The following is a 26,151-nucleotide window of genomic DNA, read 5'->3' as shown; positions in this document are numbered from 1 at the left end:
GGCTTCAGGAAAATGGCCGCGGGATGCCGTGCGTGCGCAGATGGAGATCGCTGCGGCCATTTTCCTGAAGCAGAGATGCGAACTCTGCTTCAGGAAAATGGCCGCCGCGATCTGGACTTGGGCATGCGCACACCACTACGCCACCAACGGAAAACTAAGCAAGATCTGGGGGAAGACACCACGCCCATCTGACCAGACCAGCCTGATTGACAGGCAAAAATGACACCCATCTGACCAGACCAGCCTGATTGACAGGCGAAAATGACTACTTTGGTAACGTATTTCGGCAGCATAGTTGGGGAATCGGGGTCCACAAAATACACTATTGTAATGCACAGCTCAGACCCTATTTAACAGTATTTTTATCTCATACGGAAAAAACGGGGTGACAGGTTCCCTTTAAGCCAGGGATTCTGACCGTAAACAGGCCTCAGAGATCACTGCACAGCACACATTGGGAGTTTTGGCCACTAGAGAACAACAGGCTGGGGCTATAATTGCAGAGATAAGTGGCCTTTAGTATTGGATGGCAGTCAGTACTATTTACCATTTGGTCCTCTTCTTTTCCCTGACACAAGTAGCATCTTTTGGTTCTTTTACTCTAGGGCAGAACTTCCAGATACGACTATCACTCAGAGGTGGACATCATAAAGTCACAGAATTGTGATGTACAGTTACCTCTGAGGCTTGGTCGGGGCTGGAAATTACAGCCTAGTGAACAGGCCAGGAGATGAAACTCATGATGGGTTAAGAAGAAGTGGTGCCGAGGAAGAGACTGCAAGCTGAGAGCATTGGACCAGATGGACAAGTGAGCAGTGAGAATAAGTGCTTTTTTTTTTACAGTTCACCAAAATGGTGGCCAACTGAATCTGTGCAAAGTGCATTTATCCGTATTGTCAAAAATGAGGATATTTTGTATATTCAAGCAGAATTCAATTCCACTTGAATAAATTTGTACACCTCTATTGGCTGCCAATGAGGTATTTCAAAGGTGGGCAAACATGTGTCATGCTTACAAGCTCTTCTGTATTGAACTTGCAAGCACTGCACTGAGGCTAGTTGGGTTTTCTGAAGTGTTTTAAATCCTGATCCCAGTCAGCTTTGGTGTAAAGGCAAAGCTGACTCATACCACAGTCCTGGACATGCACAGTTCAGTCCAGCAATGCAATGTTGTACCTGGCCTAAACTGTCAATTAAGAAAATTGAAGTCTGGGGAAAGGTGAGCTCCTGAACTTAGAAAACAGCACCTCAAGTGCTTGTTTCTGTTTTACAATGGTCAATATTAAGTAGGAGTATTTTCATATTATCTTTCAGTATTTCCATATGCTCATAGGGGTATGGCACATACTTTCTTTATCATAGAACATTGCTCCTACTTAACTAAACTGTATAAATACAGAGACTGACCCCTATTGGCAGCAATTAGAAACCAAGTTTCTTGGAAGCAGCAAAATAGACTGTAATCTGTACTAACAAAAACCATAACTCACAAACTAATGATGCAACTTAATTAAAATATTAGCCACACAACACATTTTTTAAAAGAGCACTGAAACATTTTATCATATTAAAGGGAACCTGTCACCAGTTTTTTTGCCTATCAACTATAATTTCTAGGTGTAGCTGGTTTAACTTAAAAGAAAGATGAGAAAGCGCTACTACTGAACACAACTATTACTGTGTGAACCATCATGAAAGGCTTTATTCACATCTACACCTTCTTTGGTGAGATTCTGCCAAAAATTGTGAAAAAGGGGCTTAAAGGGAACCTGTCACCAGTTTTTTTGCCTATCAACTAAAAATATCATCTAATAGAGTGTGAGCTATACATTCCCCAACTGCTTGTGAAACTCCCCGACTCCCCATAAATCCCCATAAGAATCTTTTATATTGCTCCCGCTCTGTATGGAAATATCCTCGGTCCGGTCCGATAGGCATTGGATCTGGTCCCTCTCTCCACCCCAAATCGGCGTGCTTTATGCATTCCGTTCTGTGAATAGCGTTGTTCGCGTACAGGTCCCTCGCGTGCGCCTTCAAATTGCCTCCTGTGCATGCGCTGGATGATTTGCCCAACTGCGGGCAAAGCCGAAAAGCATTAGTACGCATGCATCGGTAAACTACGTCCCGGAACACAGCGAAGACTTCAGGGACATAGTACTGCCTGAGCAAGCGCACTAATGCTTTTCGGCTTTGCCCGCAGTTGGGCAAAGCATACTGCGCACGCGCAGGAGGCAATTTGAAGGCGCACGCGTGGCACCTGTACGTGAACAAGGCTATTCACAGATTAGAATGCATACATCATGCCGATTTGGGGTGGAGAGAGGGGCCAAAACCAAAGCCTATCGGACCGGACCGAAGATATTTCCATACAGAGCGGGAGCAATATAAAATGTTCTTATGGGGGATTTATGGGGAGTCGGGGAGTTTCACAAGTAGTTGGGGAATGTGTAGCTCACACTCTATTAGATGATATTTTTAGTTGATAGGCAAAAAAACTGGTGACAGGTTCCCTTTAAGCCTCTTTTTCACCATTTTTGGCAGAATCTCACCAAGCAAGGTGTAGATGTGAATAAAGCCTTTCATGATGGTTCACACAGTAATGGTTGTATTCAGTAGTAGCGCTTTCTCTTCGTTTCTTTTAAGCTAAACCAGCTACACCTAGAAATTATAGATATAGGTCCTAAGGCTATTTATCATTCTACACGCAAACCACTAAGCTGCAAGTATCATAGAAAATATGTCAGTTTTACCACATTGTCATATGACTCCTAACAGGACACCAATATTCAACAAAATGTACTGTTATCTAATTTATTATGAACTGACTGTGGGCATATACTGCACATTGCCTATACATTCCTATATACCTAGTCTTTATAGACTTTGTGTATTAGTACCATTAGTACAATGAGTGCACAAATGTATATGTTAACATTGAATATATGAATTCTGAACTGCATTGCTGCTATTTAGACTAGACTGGTAAGATTGTGAAACTAAAATTGAACTTTTTGGGCACAATGACCATCGTTACATTTGGAGGAAAAATGGAGAAGTTTGGAAACCTACAAACTCCATCCCAACTGTGAAACACGGGGGTGGCAGCATCATGTTGTGGGGTTGTTCTGCTGTGGGAGGGACTGGTACATTTCACAAAATAGATGGCATCATGAGAAAAGAAGATTATGTGGCAATAATGATGTAACATCTCAGGACATCAGCCAGGAAGTTCAAGCTTGGGCGGAAACGGGTCTTCCAAATGGACAATTAACTGAAGTATACTGCCAAAATGGTAACAGAGTGACTTAAGGATAAAGTCATGGTTTGGGTTGCCATCACAAAGCCCTGATCTGAATCCTATTGAAAATTAATGGGCAAAGTTGAAAGCAAGCAGATGAGAGAAAGGTGACCTACAAACCGGGATCAGTTACACCAGTTTCGTCAAGAAGAATGGGCCCCAAATTCCGATGAACTATTTTGAGAGGCTCGTGGAAGGATATCTCAAATGTTTGACCCAAGTCATTCAGTTTAAGGGCAATGGTACCAAATACTAATGAAATTTATGTAAACTTTTGACTTTGCAGTAAGTAATAAAAATGCCTTAAAGCATAATCTCTCTCATTATTATGGCAATTGGCAAATATTAATAATTATGGTAATCCTAACTGTCCTAAATTGGAAAGGTTTATTCTGATTTCATGTCAGATATTGATTTTGACATTTTGATAATCTGGCGGGGTTCTTCTGTTAGTTTACATGATTTCATGGCATCCTTGAATAATAATCTATACAACATCACATTGACGTACAAATCAGATAGTGATACTATTGAATTTTTGGACGTCACATTGAAGCGTGATGTTGTAGGCTGTTTACAAACGGTCATATATAGGAAGCCAACGTCGACCAACCTTTTGTTGCACGCCTCCTCCTCGCATCCTGACCATGTCATTAGAGCTATACCTACTGGTCAGTTCCTCCGACTGCGGAGACTGTGCTCTACTGAAGCAGATTTTCTCTGTCAGGCGGAGGACTTAAAAAACAGGTTGTTGTCCCGAGGTCATAGCAAAAGGAGTATCAAAAAAGCATTCAACAGAGCTAGATATACTTCAAGGGATGCACTCCTTTATAAAAATAATGATAAACAGGAACGGGATATTGTCCGCTTTGTCACCAGATATCACTCACAATTTCCAATGATGAAAAGGATCCTCCAGATGTCATGGCATGTCTTAAAAGCTGATCCTGTTATCGCACGTCATTTGCCCGAGAGGGCTGGGATTTCGGTCAGACGATCTAAGAACCTTAGGGACATGCTTGTTCATAGTCATTATACAGGTCAGGGAGTGGGAACCTTCTTGGACTCGGTGGCGGTCAGGGTGGGTTGCGTTCCCTGTGGTCGTTGCATTGCTTGCCCTAACATTGAGAGAGTGAGTGTCTTTTGCAATTCTGACGGATCACGGGAATACAAAATTCAGAAGAAAATTTCATGTTCCACTAAGAACGTGATCTACATGGTGACTTGTCCATGTGAGAAAAAATATATTGGTATGACCACTCGCCAGCTAAAAATGCGTATACGTGAGCATGTATTGGGCATCAGCGCAGCGGCCACAGTGGAGGATGTCACCACTCTCAAAACGCTGCCACGTCATTTTAGGAGGTTCCACAACTGTGATGCCAGCCTCCTTAGAGCTAGAGGCATTGATCTTCTGGATGTAGGGATCCAGGGAGGGGGCACTTTTCAGCGGTTGGCCCGTGTTGAGTCCAGATGGATCTGGACGTTGAACACGGTCCATCCTGCAGGACTTAATGACAACATAAGTTATGCCCCCTTCCTATTTAATGGAAATAATTGAAATATTTTAGTGATCACGGTAATTCCGTGTGGTCATTGGTCTTATCTGTGGTTAGGTGTCACGGGAGGGGTCGTTGTATTGTTTTTAATTGTTCTTAACAGGTTTTTATCTCTTCTTAGTGTATTTTGACCCCATGATCACCGCATATATTTTACATGATGTACCATCTTATACGAGGAGAACCTTAGAGTCAAGTATATCCTAGTATCCTGTCCACGTCATGAAGCAATTTGGACTTACTATTGGATTAATTGGTTATAATGCATCTGTATTATGTTGTTTTTTTGTTGTAACAGTAATGTAGTGGAATAATATTCATTATGATTATATATCATTGCTATGATGTTGTTAAATTTGTTTGTTTGATTAGTTATGGGCAATTCTGCATTGGATGTATATTCTATGCCTTATGCATATTCTTATGCATTTTTGATGTATTCTTATAGTGTATACATTTGGCAATATTCTAATTGTGCACCTTCTATTTTGATAACTTTATCATTTTATCTCTCCTAATATGTATACCTGGATTTGCATTTGTTTTTTATTATCCTTATTGTTCATCTTTAAGTGAGCCCTGATATTGCGACATTTTTTCAATATGTTTAGATGTATCCAAATGTTTACCATTACGTATGGGATCTTGGTCCATATTGTTTGATTATAGTGGTGATGTACTTACGGCTTATTCCTCTGCAGCGGCGCGCTTCTGGGATGGTGGTTGGATGCTTGTGGTCACATGGGGCCCCTGTGATCTCCGGTGTTCTTCTGCCTTTCTCGGAGCGCGCTGACGCGATGGTTGCCATGGTGCGGCGTGACTACTTCCGGGTCGGTCCGTGTTCATTTCCGGGGTCTTTTTTCCTTTTTAAACCTGGTGTGCACACTTGGTTAATGCCCCCTGATGAAGGTGTGAGCACCGAAACGCGCGTTGGGGCGGAGGCGCGTCCCCGGGATCATCAGTCCTGCTGTGCGGTGGGTATCTTGTTGCAGCGGCGCATTGATTCAAACTTGTCTGTGATTATTATGCCACAAACCAGGAGCACCATTGTGACTCTGTGCACCATTTATGGTTAGATTGCCCTGTGTTGTAGACTGTTTTCTATTACGGCCTGCTTGCTCTAGATCCCACTCTCTATTGGATTATTCTATGTATGCTCCCATTTTTCTTTAGGTTTGTTTCTTTTTTAGGGTTACTTTGTATATTTTGATTATTTTGTTCTATTAGGCAATTCATGTTTGCATATATTATAAGACTAGTAGGACTGTTATTCTGGGTACGTGCCTCCCTGTCTTTTACAATGTCTCCTTATTGTAGCCATTTTTCCCTCCGCACACTTGTTTTAGTAATTGTTAATAAAGTATATATTTTTCACAATAGTGTTCAGACCATGTGTCATCTTTTTTAGTATAGGCATCAAGCAGTTGATGATGGGTTCTTATAGTCCCTATGATTAGTGGTATTGATTTTTGTGAATATTTCTATTACCATGATAATTGACTATATAAGTTGTTATATGTGTCTTTTTATGTAGTGTATGTAAACTTCTTGTTTCAACTGTATATATATATATATATATATATATATATATATATATATATATATATATATTACACTTGTGCAATCAGATTGTATCTAAGAAAGGCTGGTATGAGACCAAGGCAGACCAGTGCTGCACATACATCACAGTCAATGCCACAAACAAGTGATAAAGGCTCCTCAGATAAAATGAAGAATAGGGACACTGAATAATACAGCATAATGGTAATGAGAAGAAAACTCTTGCTTCAAATGACCAATTTACCACCGTACAATAAACCACTGTATGTTGAGAATGTTATTTCCAAGAGATCAGCTGTCAAGACATGGAGGAGGACGTACAATAGTGCTAAAAATTCCACGCACACAAATCTTCCATTATTTTGATGCAGTTGTGGAAAAACAATGCTAGCACAGCAGTATGAAAAGCTTAATTCATTTCTGGTTTTGATATAGTGCTTCCAGTGTCCGCAGGCAAAATGATCGCTAACCCTAGTTATCCATGTACTGCTTCAGATTAGCTTTCTTATATTTATTTCTGTAGGATTTTTTGCAACCAAATTGTTCAATTTCTCAGAGAGATATAAGCTGTAATCACATCAAATGGATTCAATCATCATCAGATTCAATCTAAAATTGTCCTGAGCTGATAGACATAACAATTGTACTACGATAGTAATTTGTAAGCAGTGATTGGAAAGCTGTCGGAGTATGGAAAGAACATGGATATGTTCTGGTAACCTGAAAATACATAACATCTGATTGTATAGGAGCAATATTTGCTACAACATATCCAAATATATTTCAGAGAACATAAATGTAATAATTAAGGTTATGCAGTGTTATGTGTCGTGGTACAAAATTGAAATAGCACCAAATTGTGTAATGCAGGGAGGGTACCTGAATGCCTGTTCGATTTACTGTGCCAGCATAACACAATAAATCCATTTTGTTTACATCATTTCTGTAAAAATCCATAAGATTAGAACAATGAAATGAGTCCCACTTATGGCACAGACTAGCGAGCAGGCTTGGACTGGCTCACAGGAGAACAGGAGAATCCTCGGGTGGGCCACCACGCAGGACTGAGCCACCACCCTCTTATATGAGCAGTACTTGGCACAATACACTTGAGTCACCATATGCAGACTAAGGCACCAACTTATTAATTAAACAATCAAGTCAATTTATTGCTATAGAATTTTTTGAATGAAGATATAGTCATATTTGCATGTAGATGAGAGGGAGGGGCCTGGAGCTGATGTTACTGGTGGGCTCTTGGCACCCCAGTCCGACTCTGCTAGCGAGTATTCTAGGCATGGCACTGTTAAATAGGTTGGCGCAACAGAAGAAATAGAGGGAAAATAAATTATATATTTTGTCAGATTTATAATAAATTATGCAAATTATGTAAACGTATATGTATATTAAGCCTTACATCGTGGAATCAACATTTTAACATGCTACATAAGTGTGTCTTCCAGATATAAGTGATGCACTCATGGAAGAATTATAAGTACGTAGGTACGGTTCTCGGAAGGATACAATGCTTTTAACCTGGGGCTATGAAAGAGATACTTAGATAAGTTAGATAAATCCAGTTACATGTTAAGGCAAAGCTCTCAACTGTGTGAAGATCTTAGGAAAAGTTTTGAAATGCTCCGTCACACATCTCACATAAGTGCACTGCACATTAACCATTCATTATTTCAAAAGGTGCGTTTTCCCTATATACAGAGTAGCTCAGCATAAATGAGTACAAACTAACAGATTTGTCAGAAAAACGTTTTAGGTTTCCTTTCAGAACCAACCTTTTCCATGTGAAACCATACTACAAATACACAAATACAGTCACACAAATGTGGGTCATTAATTGCAAACAAGATTTGTTATTTTACCCACCCAAAAAATGAATTTTCCTAACAAATTAATTTAGGACCATGTAGCATAAATGTAAGTCTTAGGAACAAAACTAAGTTAGACTACAAAATTCTGATTAATGAGTATTCAACCACAGTTAGTGTATACTCTGGAGTAATCAGAACAGGATAAATTGTTTTTTGGAATTAATGGTTTCAAAACTGTACAGTATAGTATTGCAAGGGTGAGTAGTATAAAATAAAATGCGTGGTGCCTACAGTGAAACGTGGTGACAGTGTCCTTATGTGAGTCTGCATGAGTGATGCTGGTGTCAAGGAGTGACACGTCATTGATGGTATCGTGAATTCACAGATGTACTTGCTCTATATTGAAAGAGAAGACGCTACCATCTCTCCATGCCCTTGGTAGATGTGTACTATTCTAACACTAGATGGTGGCCCGATTCTAACGCATCGGGTATTCTAGAATATGTATGCGTACTGTATAGCACAGCCCACGTAGTATATTGCACAGCCACGCAGTACATTGCGCAGCCCACGCAGTACATTGCACAGCCCATGCAGTACATTGCGCAGCCTACGTAGTACATTGCGCAGCCCACGTTGTACATTGCGCAGCCCACGTTGTACATTGCGCAGCCCACGTAGTATATTGCGCAGCCCACGTTGTATATTGCGCAGCCCACGTTGTATATTGCGCAGCCCACATTGTACATTGCGCAGCCCACGTTGTATATTGCGCAGCCCACATTGTACATTGCGCAGCCCACGTTGTATATTGCGCAGCCCACGTTGTATATTGCACAGCCCACATTGTATATTGCACAGCCCATGTAGTATATTGCCCAGCCCATGTTGTATATTGCCCAGCCCACGTTGTATATTGGGCAGCCCACGTTATATATTGCCCAGCCCACGTTGTATATTGCCCAGCCCACGTTGTATATTGGGCATCCCACGTTATATATTGCACAGCCCACGTAGTATATTGCCCAGCTACGTAGTATATTGCCCAGCCCATGTAGTATATCGGACAGCCACATAGTATATCGCACAGCTACGCAGTATATAGCACAGCCCATGTAGTATATTGCCCAGCCCACGTAGTATATAGCAATGTGGGCATCATATCGCTGTTAAAAAAAAATAAAATAAAAAATAGTTACAGTGCCTACAAGTAGTATTCAACCCCCTGCAGATTTAGCAGGTTTAATAAGATGCAAATAAGTTAGAGCCTTCAAACTTCAAACAAGAGCAGGATTTATTAACAGATGCATAAATCTTACAAACCAAAAAGTTTTGTTGCTCAGTTAAATTTTTATAAATTTTAAACATAAAAGTGTGGGTCAATTATTATTCAACCCCTAGGTTTAATATTTTGTGGAATAACCTTTGTTTGCAATTACAGCTAACAATCGTCTTTTCTAAGACCTGATCAGGCCGGCACAGGTCTCTGGAGTTATCTTGGCCCACTCCTCCATGCAGATCTTCTCCAAGTTATCTAGGTTCTTTGGGTGTCTCATGTGGACTTTAATCTTGAGCTCCTTCCACAAGTTTTCAATTGGGTTAAGGTCAGGAGACTGACTAGGCCACTGCAACACCTTGATTTTTTGCCTCTTGAACCAGGCCTTGGTTTTCTTGGCTGTGTGCTTTGGGTCGTTGTCTTGTTGGAAGATGAAATGATGACCCATCTTAAGATCCTTGATGGAGGAGCGGAGGTTCTTGGCCAAAATCTCCAGGTAGGCCGTGCTATCCATCTTCCCATGGATGCGGACCAGATGGCCAGGCCCCTTGGCTGAGAAACAGCCCCACAGCATGATGCTGCCACCACCATGCTTGACTGTAGGGATGGTATTCTTGGGGTCGTATGCAGTGCCATCCAGTCTCCAAACGTCACGTGTGTGGTTGGCACCAAAGATCTCGATCTTGGTCTCATCAGACCAGAGAACCTTGAACCAGTCAGTCTCAGAGTCCTCCAAGTGATCATGAGCAAACTGTAGACGAGCCTTGACATGACGCTTTGAAAGTAAAGGTACCTTACGGGCTCGTCTGGAACGGAGACCATTGCGGTGGAGTACGTTACTTATGGTATTGACTGAAACCAATGTCCCCACTGCCATGAGATCTTCCCGGAGCTCCTTTCTTGTTGTCCTTGGGTTAGCCTTGACTCTTCAGACAAGCCTGGCCTCGGCACGGGAGGAAACTTTCAAAGGCTGTCCAGGCTGTGGAAGGCTAACAGTAGTTCCATAAGCCTTCCACTTCCGGATGATGCTCCCAACAGTGGAGACAGGTAGGCCCAACTCCTTGGAAAGGGTTTTGTACCCCTTGCCAGCCTTGTGACCCTCCACGATCTTGTCTCTGATGGCCTTGGAATGCTCCTTTGTCTTTCCCATGTTGACCATGTATGAGTGCTGTTCACAAGTTTGGGGAGGGTCTTAAATAGTCAGAAAAGGCTGGAAAAAGAGATAATTAATCCAAACATGTGAAGCTCATTGTTCTTTGTGCCTGAACTACTTCTTAATACTTTAGGGGAACCAAACAGAATTCTGGTGGGTTGAGGGGTTGATTAATAAATGACTCTCTGAAAAGACTTTTCACAATTTAAAAAAAAAATAAACAAAGAAATAACATTCTTTTTTGCTGCAGTGCATTTCACACTTCCAGGCTGATCTACAGTCCAAATGTCACAATGCCAAGTTAATTCCAAATGTGTAAACCTGCTAAATCTGCAGGGGGTTGAATACTACTTGTAGGCACTGTATATACTCACCTTCCGGAGCCCCCGGATCCAAGCGAAACGGTTACCGATGCTGCTCGTGCGCTCCGGTCGGCTCAAGAGTGCATTGCGGTCTCGCGAGATGATGACGTAGCGGTCTCGCGAGACCGCTACGTCATCATCTCACGAGATCGCAGCATGGACGGGTTACAGCGAGCGGGAAAGGCCTGTTGTCGATCCGGGGGCCGACGGACGGTGATTATATAATGATTTTTTATTTTTTTTTATTATTTTTAACATTAGATCATTTTACTATTCACCGTGATGTCACCGAAGGCCCTGGAAGGGCTGATTCTTAGGAAGGAAGGCTGCCGGAACGAAGCCGAGGGTGAGTATATTCCTATTAGGTATATACTCACCCTCGGACACGCCCTGCTTCTTTCCGACAGCCTTCCTTCCTAAGAATCAGCCCTTCCAGGGCCTTCGGTGACGTCACGGTGACGTCGCGGCTTGTGATTGGTCGCGCGAGCGGTCACATGGGGGCCGCGCGACCAATCACAAGCCGCAACGTCACCATGACGTCACCGCAGGTCTTGGAAGGCTGATTCTAAGGAAGGAAGGTTCCCGGTTAGTACCAGGGCCCGTCAGAGTGTAAGTATAGCGATATTTTTTATTTTAATTCTTTATTTTACACTTAAATCTGAATTCCGATACCAGTTCCCGATATCTTAAACATATCGGGAATCGGTATCGGAATTCCGATTCCAGATTCAGAAGATCGCCGACCTCATGGCCGACCCCACACAGGGGTCGGGTCAGGTTTCATGAAACCCGACTTTGCCAAAAGTCGGCGACTTCTGAAAATTGCCGACCCGTTTCGCTCAACCCTAGTCGTGGCTGTTTTGCCACGACCAATCAGCGACTTGGATTCCATGACAGACAGAGGCTGCAACCAATGAATATCCATGACAGACAGAAAGACAGACAGACAGACATACAGGACAGACGGAAGTGACCCTTAGACAATTATATAGTAGATAACAATGAATACGTCTGTTGGATTTCTGAAGAACAGGGTGAAAATTATACTGTGGCCAAGTATTTTTTCTGATCGAAACCCAACTGAAGCAAGCAATGTATGAATATATAATTTTCATATGGAAATATTATCTGTGTGTCACAATACAACTAATCAAAGACACTGGTTTATTACAAATATCATATTCACCGATCTTTAGATAAAAAAATGTAATACCATCAGAGGTCAATGGGAGGACCAGATTCAGTGTGACGCAAGTAATTTTTGATGCAAAAGTTACACTGAACATTTTAAAACCTCTCTCTATATGGTGAAAAAATGTCATGTGCTATTGAATACTGTGAAAAGAAGTACTGTTTCTAAGGGAGAATGTCTCCTTAAAGGGGTTTTGGGACTATTTTTTTTTTACCATGGTCTATAGGGTTTATTAGCAATAAACAAATCACAAAGTGTCCACCCACTGGGACCCCAAGTAATTAGCTGTAATCTAAAAGGAAACCTAGCAAGTGTTAAAAGGGGTATTATCATTTTTCAAAGCTATACTCTATTCATGGTGTTGAAGATAATTTACCAACTGCTGGAAGTCCGACAGATGGGACCTGAACTGATTATGAGAACCAAAGTTCTTTAGCCCTATATGAATGGAGTGGTGGTCAATCATGCTCACTACCGCTTCATTCATTCTTAATGGGTCCACAGGAGATACTATAAATACTGTGCCCGGCTGGTCTTCAACACTCCTATATGAATTAATGGAGTGTCACGGTGTATCGATCTTCACTTCATTCACATTGGGTGATTCTCTGGACTGGTGTACTCTGCTTAATTTTAGGCAGCATAGAGGCACCATGCAGTGACACATGAAATAGGAACTGTTTTGCTATACTAACTCTTTGTACATAACTATGTGCATATGTTGCGTGGCCTGATTCCTCATCATATATATAAAAAACATATTACATACCATAATAGTGATATAGTGAAGGAAAATCATTTCACTTATTTTACTCTTTCTTGTGTACACAATGCAATAGAGGTCCCAAACTCAGAGGATAAAGAAATGCCTAATGATTCTATAACACCAGGCCGTCTCATAACCAACATAGGTTATCTATATATATAATTGTCTAAGGGGTACTACAGTTTTTCTGTCAGCAACTTCCATCACGGAAATCCCGCGTCGCTGATTGGCCCCGCCAGCTGCCTGTCATGGCTGCAGCGACCAATCAGCGATGGGCACAGTCCGATTAGTCCCTCCCCTACTCCCCTGCAGTCAGTGCCTGGCGCCCGCTCCATACTCCCCGCAGTCACCGCTCACACAGGGTTAAAGCCAGCGGTAACGGACCGCGTTATGCCACGGGTAACTCACTCCGTTACCTGTTATGGACCTGGTGGTTAGGAGCACCCGAAATGACCTGATGGTTAAAATAGAAAACCTAGGACAAGCTCTGAGGAAGTGGTAACTCTACTGACCGCAATCCCTAATCCTATCACACAACTAGAAATAGCCGTGGAGCGTACCTAACTCTCCCTAGATGCCTCTTCACAGCCTAAGAGCTAACTACCCCTAAAGATAGAAATAGCAGCCTACCTTGCCTCAGAGAAATTCCCCAAAGTAAGGTAGCCCCCCACAAATATTGACTGTGAGTTAAGAGGGAAGTAACAAACACAGGAATGAAACAGATTTTAGCAGACAGAGGATAGGAAAGGGAACTATGCGGTCAGTATAAAAAACTACAAAAACCACGCAGAGTGTGCAAAAGGACCTCCACACCGACTCACGGTGTGGAGGTGCAGCTCTGCACCCCCAGAGCTTCCAGCTAGCAAGGAAATATCATAATAGCAGGCTGGACTGAAACATAGCATGTACTGAAAATATATTCAAAAACCGATGAACAGCAAAATGACTAGCAAGGACTTAGCTTCTGCTGGAGTAGACAGGTCATCTGAGAAATCCAAGAGAGATCTGAACCAGTACTGAGACATTGACAGCTGGCATGTACTAACGACCTGGGCAGAGTTAAATAGGGAAGCAAGCAGAAGCAATAAACGAGGGCAGCTGAGAAAGCATACCTCAACGATCAGCAGTTCCACTCAAAGCCACCAGAGGGTGTCCAAGGACAGAACGCACCAAAGTACCATTCACGACCACAGGAGGGAGCCCGAGAACGGAATTCACAACAGTTACCGCCGCTATTAACCCTGTGTGACCAAGTTTTTACTATTGATGCTGCCTATGTGGCGTCAATAGTAAAAACATCTAATGTTAAAAATAATAATAATAAAAAAAATCATTATATACTCACCTTCTGCCGCCTTTCCCGCATCTCGCGACGTTCCACTGCCAAGGATGGTATGCCAGAAGGACCTTCCATGACGTCATGGTCATGTGACCGCGACGTCATCGCAGGCCCTGCGCGCCTGTGCGAGAAGGACCTGTCGTGACGTCACGTCATGTGACCGCGACGTCATCACACCCTGGCCTGGAAGCTGCCGCCTGCACCGAACACAGCCGACAGAACTACAAGGGGCCCCTCGGAAGGTGAGTATATGTTTATTTTTTATTTTTTAACCTGTGACATACATGGCTGGGCAATATACTACGTAGCTGGGCAATATACTACGTGACTGGGCAATATACTACGTGGCTGTGTGTTGTATAATACGTCACTGGGCAATATACTACGTGGCTCTGTGCTGTATACTACGTAACTGGGCAATATACTACGTGGCTCTGTGCTGTATACTACGTCGCTGTGCAATATACTACGTGGCTCTGTGCTGTATACTACATCGCTGTGCAATATACTACGTGGCTCTGTGCTGTATACTACGTAACGGCAATATACTACATAACTGGGCAATATACCATGTGGCTGGGCAATATACTACGTCACTGGGCAATATACTATGTCACTGGGAAATATACTACATCACTGGGCAATATACTATGTGGCTGTGCAATATACTACGTGGCTGGGCAATATACTATGTTACTGGGCAATATACTACGTCACTGGGCAATATACTACGTCACTGGGCAATATACTACGTGGGCTGTGCAATATACTACGTGGCTGGGCAATATACTACGTTACTGGGCAATATACTACGTAACTGAGCAATATACTACGTGGCTGGGCAATATGCTACGTGGGCTGTGCAATATCCTACGTGGACATGCATATTCTAGAATACCCGATGCGTTAGAATCGGGCCACCATCTAGTAAATGTATAAATGCTGGGCATCTGACAGATAACACACTCACTGATTCAGATTGGGGGCCCAAAGTCTCCGATGTCAAAGAAGCAGTTGTGAGCATGTGAGACTACTGCACTACTCACCACATTTAGGGGAGGCGACTGCACGTGCTCAGTAATGTTACAGTTACACAGGTAGCTTTGAGTCCTCCACACAGTTCCTACAAACATGTCCACCATTATTTTGTTTTATATAGAAACAGCAAATATCAAATGACTTGATTGAATTTCTAAATTTGTATTATTGCCATGGCCTAGTTTTCATGCACAAGCAATAGTATTTAATATTTCATAAACCGCAATGATTTCATATTGGAACTAACCGTGTAGGTTTTTCCCATTATGTAATTACTCTAATGTAAATCTTTCTGAAATCATCTGCAATATAACCATTCTGAATGTACAAAGGAAAGTGACATTTTACTAAGCGAGTTCATATGTGTGTTTCTAAACGCTGTTCCTTCCTGTTGCATCTTTGTGACATCCTGACAGCATGGATACAGTCATGCCCATATTGATACCACATGCTTTCTGATCAGCGGCAACTATGGTTCTTCCACACTAAATTTCACACATAGTCCAACAAGAATGTCCTTTTTTCCTTTTTTACCTTAGGTGAGGTCCTGTTTTAGAACATTAGCACAAAGCAATGCTAAATAATCAGGTTCATACAATTCAAAAAATGAAAACAAAATTCTACTACTTGACCTTCCATAGCATTTCTGTAGATGCCTATATGGACCTGTGTCACACCTGTCCTACAAAAGACAGATTAATGCTACCACACCAAGGAAAAGGTGACCATGCTGTGAAGTGGCCACAACCCAACACTGAGCCAACAGTAAAGGTACCTTCACACTGAACAACTTAACAACGATATCGCTAGCGATCCGTGACGTTGCAGCGTCCTGGATAGCGATCTCGTTGTGTTTGACACGCAGCAGCGATCAGGATCCTGCTGTGACATCGTTGTTCGGAGCTAGAAGGCCAGCACCTTATTTCGTCACTGGATCACCCGCTGACATCGCTGAGTCGGCGTGTGTGACGCTGATTCAGCGATGTCTTCACTGGTAACCAGGGTAAACATCGGGTTACTAAGCGCAGGGCCGCGCTTAGTAACCCGATGTTTACCCTGGTTACCAGTGTAAATGTAAAAAAAACCCAAACACTACATACTCACATGTACTAATGCGGGAGTACTAATATTATTTATTATGCCACTTGTGGCTGCTCCATAATTTACGTCGGTTTGACTTCAAGAGAACTTAGAAAACGTGTGCGTGAGCATGTGCGGGACATTGACGCGGCCAGGACAGTGACCGACTTATCCCTCCTCAAAACTATCCCACGCCACTTTAAGCAATTTCATGGCTGTGACCCCACATCATTTATGGTGCGGGGCATTGATGTAATCCATTTGGGGATTAGAGGCGGGAATTATAAAAGAACACTCGCACAGGTAGAGGCCAAGTGGATTGTGGTCCTAGATACCATGACCCCAAGAGGATTAAATGAGTCACTTTCCTTTTCCTCATTTCTTTAAATGTATATTGTAGATATTGATATTTATTATACCTCTTAAAGGGGGAGAAAAGAGAAAAAAAGAAATAATATGTCTTCTGATGTCCTGTCGTTCCCCTAGGGTTTGGGTATGTGTTCGTGTTTTTAATTTACTGTTTTTAACTTCTTTTTTCCTTTTTATCACCTTTCTTGTTATCCCAGGCATGATATCTTTATTTGTCTTGATCCATTCATCACTGTTTCGCCAGTAATCTCAATACTATGGTCCTCAGAATGTCCGACTACAAGCTACAGAGATGGGACTTCATGCAGCGCTATATATCGATTTGGACTGTATTGGATTATTATATCCCTTATATTGCTGCTATCTTTATGTCCAATGTGTATACCTCCGTCTATGAGCTTGTATCCCTGTAAAATGTCACATATCTTATGTTTGTTTACTTTATGAAATTTACCATTGGTGACACAGTGGGTGTGCGCGTGCGTGCCGCGGTGCTGGCCCTCGGCTGTGTAGCGGCGCGTCTTCATCCTTGTCCATGGGACGGGGGATTGCTCCTCCTCCCCCCTTCCATGTGATGACGATGACGCTCTGCTCCTCTGGCCGGGGGTTCCGTAACCGCGATGCGCATGCGCCATTAATCCCACTTGTGATTGGCCGGCTGATGTCACATGCCGGTTCAAAGGGTCATATAAGGTCCTGCCTGGGCTGACACAATATGATATTCCCTTGAGAAAGCGGGGCTTGTTACCCGCGAAACGCGCGTCGGGGTCCGTACACCTGACCCAGGACCTCCTAACTCTGATTGCCCGGTAAGCATTTCACCCTAAGGGGTTATTTACCGCCACAGTATTGCGCTGTGACGCATGAGGTGATATATTGACATGCTGCCTGGATGCGGCTCTGATCTAGCACTGTGCACTTTATGCCATGCTTTGAAATTATGATGTGCTCAGCATCTGATGACCGGGCTTGTGTGTTTGGGAGTCCTGTGTTTCCCTTTTTGGGGTTCTTTCCTGCCATCTACTATATATAAATTGTTTGCTATGGTGTTATATATTTATTAATAAAATTCTTTGCATACTTTTATAAAAAACCGGATTACTCTTTTTTCTCCTCTTCTAAGGGCGGCCCTGCGCTTAGTAACCCGATGTTTACCCTGGTTACCCGGGGACTTCGGCATCGTTGGTCACTGGAGAGCTATCTGTGTGACAGCTCTCCAGCGACCACACAACGACGAAACAGCGACGCTGCAGCGATCGGCATCGTTGTCTATATCGCTGCAGCGTCGCTTAATGTGATGGTACCTTAACCTGACCACATTCTTGTTGGTGCTAGGCATGCCCCACACAATGGTCTTAACTTTAGCTTCTGGGCCCCAATAAACAAAATCTGTAAAAGTCATTCATAATATACATCATTAATTATTAATACTGCTGTTTTTTAAAGTAGCAGGCCTTTGAGCCCATCATAAGGGCCAGTAACTGCTACTTCTGCACCCTACATAGATAAGCTAGCCATCATGTATTAAAGAAACGAAAGAAGAAAAACCTAGTCAATGGTCTGTCCTTCAAGAGACTTGTGAAATTTGTTTAAGGGGTGTGTCTTGTAAACGGAAGACCCCCAATGCATGTTAAAATTATATGAACTCATCAATTTTAGCCTCCAAGCTTTACTTGTACGCCAGTTAGGACAGGGCATAGCTGCTTTGGTTCGCGCTGTGTATCATGAGATTTGTGACAGTTTAATAGATTTGTTAAAGATGTGCACCACATAGATCAATTGCTTAGAAAATATGATTACAAGCAGCACTAATCACAAAATCACCAGACAAGAGTGTGCGACTACATGTATTTCTATGCAGCCGAACGCTCCGGTCAGGACCGCCGGCAGCAGTGCTGGGCATTGAGGCGAGAGACTCACGCGAGTTTCTCGAATTGCAGTTGCAAGTGTGACACCGGCCTTAAACAAATGCTAAACCATCTCAAAGCCGACACTGGGATTTTTTTAGCTTAGTAGTGCTGCTGAAAGACACCAATTATTTTCGCCAAACCATGGAATTACGAAAAGTAATTTACGGGCCTGAATGGCATGGGAAGGCAAGCAACAACAACCATTTTTTTCTACTAAAGGTGTTTTGCCCTAAGTCTAATCATATAAGGGGAAAAAAATCCAACTAGATGGACAGTTCTGCAAACACAAGAGGGGCAGGTTCGGCAAATAATTTAACAGTTTTTAATTGTCTCAGGGGTGTACCCGGGCATTCATAGAGATGGAGCTTAAACATCTAGAATTTTGCCATGGAAAAGTTGGTAAGTATGCCAATTAGAACTCTGCAAGGCACCCTACCTTTGCCTCATCTGTTACACCATAAAGCACTGCTTCTTCGCCTCATTCTGTATAGCATATGTCATCAGAAAGTGAATTGTGAAATTGTATGAGAAAGAATGGTCACACAAATGACTATTCAGTCTCAGATTGGCGGTAATTGCTCCATGTAAATGGAGCTAATAAAGTGCCAGTCAACTTACTATATCATGAATTGGCGCTAGCTTTTAGCAGAAGAATGCTTTGTGTAAAAAGGCCTTTAAACGTCACAGACCTTTCAGTTGCTGTGAAATGTGCAACATTTGAAGTGTCCATTCTGAGGCAATTCAATGTTGTATAAAACATTTAATCTTTAATAAAATAGATTCTTTGAGATCGAGAAGCCCCGGGCAAGTGTCCTGTATGACCTTGACTTGAAAGACACAGCACTGTAGTCATTAATTCAGTATTCCTCCTTAATACACCAGACAGGAAGTTCTGCTCAATTAATTACACAAGAACGTATTTATAAAGAGGCTAAGTGCCATATAAGTGTGATATAAAATTGATATAATTATGCATCACATATAAGTAGAGGATGAAGAAGAGCTCTATGTACTCTACTGCTTGGTAGATGTCAATGGTGGAAAAGTTTGACCTAAAAATCACAGTTAAATTAATATGCTTACAAGTCTATTAGGAAATGAATGGAACCAATTCCTTCTTGGGTCAAAATTAATCTGATTTATACTTCATGTACATCGCAAAGTTGTAAGTACAGAGCGTGTAACGAGTCCTTTATGCAATTTTTTATGCACTAGAACCTCCCTTTAATCTGAGCTATGATAGATTCATTATGAATTTATGATGATTCTATACATTACTGCAGGAAATGATAAATTTTCTTTCTTAAAGGGGGTATCTGGTACTTTGGTTATTTTTCCCTATGGGACTAAGAACTTACAGGCAGGTGCCAATATCTTGCAGCTTAGAGTGGTCACAGACCACTGTTGCAAGCGTTTCTGCTGCTTCATTTGACCTGACGTCAACAGAGCAGATCTTCTTCTTCAGGCCGGATCTGTCAATGGGGAGTCACTATAGACATCATGCTGATTACCAGCTGGCTTCCCATAGTTAGGCAGTGGGGAGCTGGCTATCAGTCAGCATGACATCGGTAATGATGCCCCGTTGACAGAGAAGACAGAAAGAAGTAGCTGCTCTGTCAACATGACATCAGCGAAAGCCGCAGAATCGCCAGCAAGAGCGGTCCATGATCGCTCTGAGGCAGCGCCGGTTAAAACAGGCAGGCAGTTAGCAACTACCCTCCTGTTAGTTTTTGGGCACATAACAAAATCATAAAATAGTCCTGGATAACCCCTTTAAATGACTGTTTGCTATGGACGAAACCTAAGTGTTAGAAGATTTCATTGGCAATAACAAAAATCACTAAGTGCCACCGGAAACTGCAGTATGGCTGACGGGAGTGGTCCTTGACTACTAGGAGTTGGCAGTGATCTTAGCAACAACCTTTCCAATAGGGAAATAAGCAAAATCTTGGATAACCCCTTTAACTAAATTTCTGTTTAAATTACCAGTAAATCAAGTGATTTCCACTGTAAATTTGTACATATATACATATAGCTTATATTCAGAGATGTTTCAGGGTTTTGTTCCTCATTTCTAAAAAGGGAAGCAGAGTTTTTATCTTCAGTCGGCAGTTACTCGCATCCCCTGCATATTATTCGCACGCTGGTATTGTCTTTACATGTAGACAAGAATTTTAGATTTCACAACTTTTTGTGGTAATTTTAGATTGAGGTTTTTTTATTTGGCCAGTTTAGTTAGCATGCGAATAAAGCAATCACACAATAGGCTGTCGGAAACTAACCACGTCTGTGCAGAAGTAAGGTCATTGTACAGCATAGGTATTTCCTGCCAGGGCAGATTCTATATCCGACCTATGTATTGTGCACCATACACATTATACACACAATGGAAACGTTTCCCAGCCAGTTAATGGATCTGTATTGTACTGTGTCCGGCCATAATGCTGGATCCTTTTAAAAGCTCCCAGTCCTGCCTAAAAGAGTATTGCACAGTAAGTTATTATTATTATTGTGTGGCTTTTTTTATTTTACAGATAGACCATGCATATACTGTATATGTGAACAAGACCCAACATACTTTAGATAATTTAGATACAAGGAACTGGAGGACTATTTACACCTAGGGGATTCTGACCTCCGATCCCAAAATGAAGACGTGACCGCATTCTAGAAATAAACTTTACTCAAATGGTTGTAAGCCTCCACTGACATCTGGTTTGGGTCCCATAGTAGAGAAATACATGCATAAAACAAATAAAAGAATGCATATAGTAAATCAATGGTTTCAATTATGAACCAACTGTGCTCTAAAGAATCCACGAAGAGCATTTGTAAAACACAGTTGATTCACTGTTAAATATTGTCTGGACATGTTGTGCCAGATCTTTTTTTTTTAGGAAATAGGAGGAAGGAAATATTTCTCCCTCCCTTTTTGTTCAGAGCTATCCAAATGTTTAACCATATGTTTGGCTCTGTAGGACACTGACGTGATAGAACCGATCAGCATAGGAAGATACAAAGGAGATTATACAAGTCCGGTTACTAGTTGTTTAAATGTGAATTATATTAAAAGACCTATTAAAATTAATGAATTTTTCTATAGTCCTAAAAACATTTACTACAACTGTTTAATTAATGTGACTGTCCTACCTATTATCATCATCATCAGCAGCAGCATGCGAGATTGCTCTAAAGTAAAATATACCCACCTTACCGATTCCCTGGGGGCAGTGACTGGAAACAGCAGACTCATGCCCGTTCTGACTGCATGTGAACTACATATACTGGCAGCATTAGAAGAGGAGCAGTAGGGGACAGATAAGGTGAGTATACTTTATTTTACTTTTTTAATGCCTACTATATATATTTTTTCTGTTATTAATAGTGGTCAACAACTCATTTAAAGGGAATCTGTCACCAAGTTTTTACTACCCCATCAGAGAGGACCATGACGTAGAGGCAGAGACCCTGATTCCAGTGACGTGTCACTTACTAGGCTGAATGGTGCAGTTTCCATAAAATCCTTGCTTTTTCTGCTGCAGATCTAGCAGTTCTCTGATTGCTGAGCTCTGTATAAACCTGCCGACACCAATGATTGACAGCTTTCTGTGGACACTGCTTAGGCAGAAAGCTTCCATTCAGTGATTGGATCAGGGTTATACAGAGCTCATGAATATAGAGGACTACATGGCAGCAGGTTTACTAGTTTTCTTCTAGTGATAATCTGGTGATAAAACAGTGATTGTATCAAAACTACAGCAAGCAGCCCAGTAAGGGACACTTCACTGGAATCAGGTTCTCTGCCCCTACATCATGCTGATCTCATAGAAGGTGGGACCTGGGCCTGGACAGACCCCGCATAGTGCTCGAGGAGACCATCTTCAGGGTGAATCCTTGGTCAGATTAGGTGAAAAAAAAGAAAAAACTGGTGACAGATTCCCTTTAACTAAAGAATGCATGCCAAACTTAGACCAAAAGTGTATGTCTTTGTTGGGTGGTATTTTTAAAAAACCCTTTCAGATGTATGAGATAGATTTTTTCAGTCACAGCTATGCGACTCAAATTCCCATATGTGAATGAACTCAAAGGGCTTTTTGATAAAATCAAAACAATTTTTAATATCAGTTTTTGCAGTCAGATAAAATTGCATGTTGAAGAGATTTCATGTGACCTCATAGGAGTATGTAACATCATGGAATGTGAGTCTACAATCTAATGTGATCACATTGATGCAATAGCTGCCATTCATTGCTGCGGAGAGCTGGCCATGTCTGCAGAATAATAAATCATAATAATAATGAATCATCAAACTATAAAAATGTTTGTTATTGTTTAAATTCAGAGATGAGAGAATAAATGTGAGTGGAATTGAATTCTAACCATATTTTTAAAACATTCACATTTGCCAAAGTGCAGATTTTCTGTAATTCGCTTTCATGTAGATTCAGCAAAATGTCGGGCCACTTGGCACCATTTTTCTGGCACCATTTTTCTGACACATAAAGTGCCATTAAAAGTTTAAAAAATAAAAAAAAACCTTATACTTATCTTTGCCCTCACCTCTGCCATTTTTTTTTACATATGATGATAGCCAATAAGTTTACTTTTTAAATTTTATTAATTTTTCAATGGGTAAAAGGGAGTAATATAACCCCTTCACGCTCTTTTAGTATAGGTATGCCAAAGGTCGTGCCTCTGCCTTTGATGTGGGATCTGGCACTGAGCCCACATATTTCCCCACACATGACGGATTTGATCAGTGATCAAATATCAAAAAAACTGACCGTCGCATCCAAACATAAATTAGGTCTGAAAAGCTGCTTACCTAGAGTAGCCAACTCAAATCCAAACAAATAAAGTAGCACTCTGTAGCGCTATAGCATGCAAACATGAAATATGAAAATTGAATTTCATTACTGCACTAGAAATGTGAATCATTGAGAAAGCTTAGCGCATAAATTGGCCAACTCAGCCACGATAAGGCTGCTTTATTTGTTTGACTGATTTGATCAGCTGTCCTGTGCCTCTAACGTCCGCGGGTGGATCTCCGATCTACCCGCAGCAGTTAACCAGTTAAATAGCAAGATCAAAATTACCACCAAATGGTAATCGGGATCCACCTAACACATAGCAGAAAAATTCAACAAGTATCAAAAAGAAGAAAGAAGTATGCAAAGAGAGGGATCACCTAAAAGTAGTCAATATTTATTAACAAACAAGCCAAAGAAGACATATTGAAAACATTTAAGAAGCAGATTTAGCCAGCGCACATTCAGCTGAAGTGCATTGAGGCACAGAGACCTGCTGAGTCTGTGCACTGCATTACATGCTACAGAGAGGCCAGCAGCTGACATTGACATGCATATGACGGGGGGCTCATGGCAGTGATGTCATGCGCTCCTGTCGCTTGCACTCTGAGGTCAGTTGCTAGCTTCAGAAGAGGACATCGCTTGGCAGGGGAACAGAGGGAAGGTGAGTAGAATCATTTTTTTTTTGGCATCAAATAAAAGAGGCAGAATGGGGGACATATACCAAGATGGGGGATATATATATATACCAGGATGGAGAGCACACATAGCAGGATGGGAGATATATATACACACACACACACACACACATTAGTACAATGGACATATATACCAGGATATGTATAGCGGGAAGGAGCCCAAGATGGGGGACATTACTACTTAATGGGGGTGGAGGTGCAATGTGTATGTCCGGACTCTAGTTACACCACTGCATTCTATATATACATATATATATACATATATATATATATATATATATATATATATATATATATATACACAGTTGAAGCCAGAAGTTTACATATACTATATAAAAAGACACATATGCATGTTTTTTCTCAATATCTGACATGAAATCAGAATAAACCTTTCCCGCTTTAAGTCAATTAGGGTAACCATAATTATTAATATTTGCCAAATGCCAGAGTAATGAGAGAGAGAGAATGTTTCAAGGCATTTTTGTTACTTACTGCAAAGTCAACAGTTTACAGCCACTAAGATTACTATGCCTTTAAACAATTCTGGACTGCCCATATGATGATGTCATGTGTTTGGAAGCTTCTGATAGGGTTTTTGGCAACATCTGAGTTAATTAGAGACACCTGTGGAAGTATTATAATGCACACCTGAAACACACTGCTTCTTTGTGTAGCATCATGGAAAGTCTGAAGAAATCAGCCAAGATATCAGGAAGAGAAATGTGGACTTACACAAGTCTGGCTCATCCTTGTATACAATTTCAAGATACCTGAAGGTGCCTTGTTCATCTGTACAAACAATTATACACAAGGACAAACAAGATGGGAATGTCCAGCCATCATACCGCTCAGGAAGGAGATGGGTTCGGTGTCCCAGTGATGAACAAGCTTTGGTCCGACATGTGCATATCAACCCAAAGACAAAAGCAAAAAAAAGCAAAAGACATTGTGAGGATGATGGCGGAAAATGGTAAGATTGAGTCTATATCCACAGGAAAATGAGTACTGTATCAACTGAAAGGCTACTCTGCCAGGAAGAAGACATTATTTCAAAAGAATCATAAAAAAGCTAAATTAATGTCTGCTAATGCACACAGGAACAAATACCTTAATTGTTGGAGACATATCCTGTGGTCTAATGAAACTAAAATTGAACTTTTTGGGCATAATGACCATCGCTACATTTGGAGGAAAAAGGGAGAAGCCTACGAACACCATCCCAACCGTGAAACAAAGGGGTGGCAGCATCATGTTGTGAGGTTGTTTTGCTGCAGGAGGGACTGGTGCACTGCACAAAATAGATGGCATCATGAGAAATGAAGATTGTGTGGCAATACTGAATCAACATCTCAAGACATCAGCCAGGAAGTTAAAGGGTCTTCCAAATGGACAATGATCCAAAGCATTCTGACAAAATGGTTGCAAAGTGGCTTAAGGACAACAAAGTCAATGTTTTAGAGTGCCCATCACAAAGCCCTGATCTCCATCCTATTGAAAATTTATGGGCAAAGCTGAAAAGGCAGGGGCGAGCAAGGCGACCTACAAACCTGGATCAGTTACACCAGTTTTGTCAGGAGGAATGGGCCCAAATTCTGGCCAACTATTGTGAGAAGCTTGTGGAAGGATATCCCAAACGTTTGACCCAAATCATTCAGTTTAAGGGCAATGGTACCAAATACTAATGAAATGTGTGTAAACTTTTGACTTTGCAGTAATAAAAATGCCTTAAATCATTTTCTCTCTCATTATCCTGGCATTTGTCAAATATTAATAATTATGGTAATCCTAATTGACCTAAAACGGGAAAAGGTTTATTCTGATTTCATGTCAGATATTGAGAAAAACATGCATATGTGTCTTTATATAGTGTATTATCATTACTATTATTATTAATTATTATAGCGCCATTTATTCCAT

At 41.5% G+C, this 26,151-nt stretch overlaps 1 protein-coding gene and 1 long non-coding RNA gene across 2 annotated transcripts in view; one reads left to right on the top strand and one right to left on the bottom strand.

Moving 5' to 3' along the window:
• LOC143783497 (uncharacterized) overlaps positions 1-21,325 on the top strand; it is a 45,127-nt gene extending 23,802 nt beyond the window's left edge. The window contains exon 3 of the long non-coding RNA XR_013217212.1: positions 21,263-21,325. This is a non-coding gene — a long non-coding RNA (uncharacterized LOC143783497). The remainder of the gene's footprint in view (positions 1-21,262) is intronic.
• The window catches only part of TGFBR2 (transforming growth factor beta receptor 2), a 76,867-nt gene that overhangs the window by 49,616 nt on the left and 1,100 nt on the right, over positions 1-26,151 (bottom strand). The gene's annotated exons all lie outside the window — the stretch shown is intronic.

This window comes from Ranitomeya variabilis, chromosome 6 (assembly GCF_051348905.1).
Source record: "Ranitomeya variabilis isolate aRanVar5 chromosome 6, aRanVar5.hap1, whole genome shotgun sequence".
NCBI classification, from domain to species: domain Eukaryota; kingdom Metazoa; phylum Chordata; class Amphibia; order Anura; family Dendrobatidae; genus Ranitomeya; species Ranitomeya variabilis.
Note: the sequence above shows the minus strand (reverse complement) of the source record. Positions and strands in the feature narration are given on the sequence as shown.